Source organism: Cebus imitator, unplaced genomic scaffold (genome assembly GCF_001604975.1).
Source record: "Cebus imitator isolate Cc_AM_T3 unplaced genomic scaffold, Cebus_imitator-1.0 Scaffold280, whole genome shotgun sequence".
NCBI lineage: Eukaryota > Metazoa > Chordata > Mammalia > Primates > Cebidae > Cebus > Cebus imitator.
In genome coordinates, this window is record NW_016107595.1 from 3942575 (window position 1) to 3943849 (window position 1275).

General features: G+C 40.4%; 1 protein-coding gene and 1 non-coding gene across 2 annotated transcripts in view; both read left to right on the plus strand.

Annotated features, from left to right (window-relative positions):
* Nucleotides 1-1275, plus strand: part of LOC108284627 (ankyrin repeat domain-containing protein 18A-like) — a 29135-nt gene that overhangs the window by 14566 nt on the left and 13294 nt on the right. The gene's annotated exons all lie outside the window — the stretch shown is intronic.
* Nucleotides 1024-1126, plus strand: LOC119467337. Its single transcript, XR_005195877.1, has one exon. It is a non-coding gene; the product is annotated as a U6 spliceosomal RNA (small nuclear RNA).

A 1275-nucleotide genomic window follows, 5' to 3' on the forward strand; every position in this document is an offset into this window, starting at 1 on the left:
ATGTTGCCCATGTTCCTAAGTTCAAGTGATTCTCCTGCCTTGGCCTCCCAAACTGCTAGCCGACATGCCTGGCTGACTTTTCTAATTAGTTATTGGGTCTTGAAATGTCCAGTTTAGCAGAAAATCTTGTATTGTCCCCTGGGGCTACCTCCTATGCCTTCCTGCTTTGAATTTTTCGAAAAGCTAAGGAGTTCACTAAGTCCAAGGAAGACAGTCTTGCTTTACAAGTCAGAAGAAGGGGGAAAAAAAAACACTCTAATCATTCCGTTGTTTCCATTGATTCACTTGCTGTATTGCTGCCATTGTAACTGGTCCTGCAATCTGGTAATGGTTGACCTTTGCCCCCAGGATGCCTTTACTGATTCAGATCCCTCAGTCTTCATGGTGACTCATACACAGAGTTCACAGCTACAGTGTTTTTTAGTTCATGCACATATACTCAGCCAATGTTCCCAGCATTCTGCTCTGGCAGCGAGGCCTCCTGACTTTACCCAAACACATAGTGAGTAAATTGACCCTCTCTCAAAACTAAAAACCTTATTTGTAGTCTACCTCTTAGCTAGGCTTAGCCTAGACCTTCATGGTAAGTTATCCTTTGAGACTTATGTTTGTCTTTTCTCTAGCAAATATTAGTTGGGATTGTACTCAACAGTCAGGAACGTTCAAATAATGTTGTAGGAAAAGATCAGAGTTTCCATTCCCTTTTGTTATCACACCTGTACCTTGAGGCTTTTTTATGTCCTGTGTAGCAGCTTTTGTTAGATAGCAGAAGGTTCCACATTATCCTGCAGTAGAGTACTGGGCACCAACTTGCAGTTGGCCCAGTTGTCTGTTTCCATAATAATGAAAATCTGTCAGGATACTTGCATCTCTACCTCAAATTTTTTTAAATACTTAAAAATTCTACCTAACAGGGAGTCATTCAATACAATTCTCTATATCTGAAGTAGGTAATTTGGATTTAACAGAGCTAAGCTTTATACATGACTCGTGAGTATCCATGTATAAAACAGGGCTTTATACCTGTTTCAGCAGCACATATTCTAATATTGAATCAATACAGAACAGATAAGCATGCCTGCTGCCTAAGCATGGCACACAAATTCTTAAAGCATTCCGTATTTTGCACAGTCCCCAGAATGTCATTTGACTATTTGTTAACTAGCTCCAGGGAAACAGTGTGAGTGACACCAAAACGGGAGACAACCAAAATTGAAATTGTTACTATTATCATCATTGAAGTACTCATGTTGGGCCAGATACAGTGGCTCATGC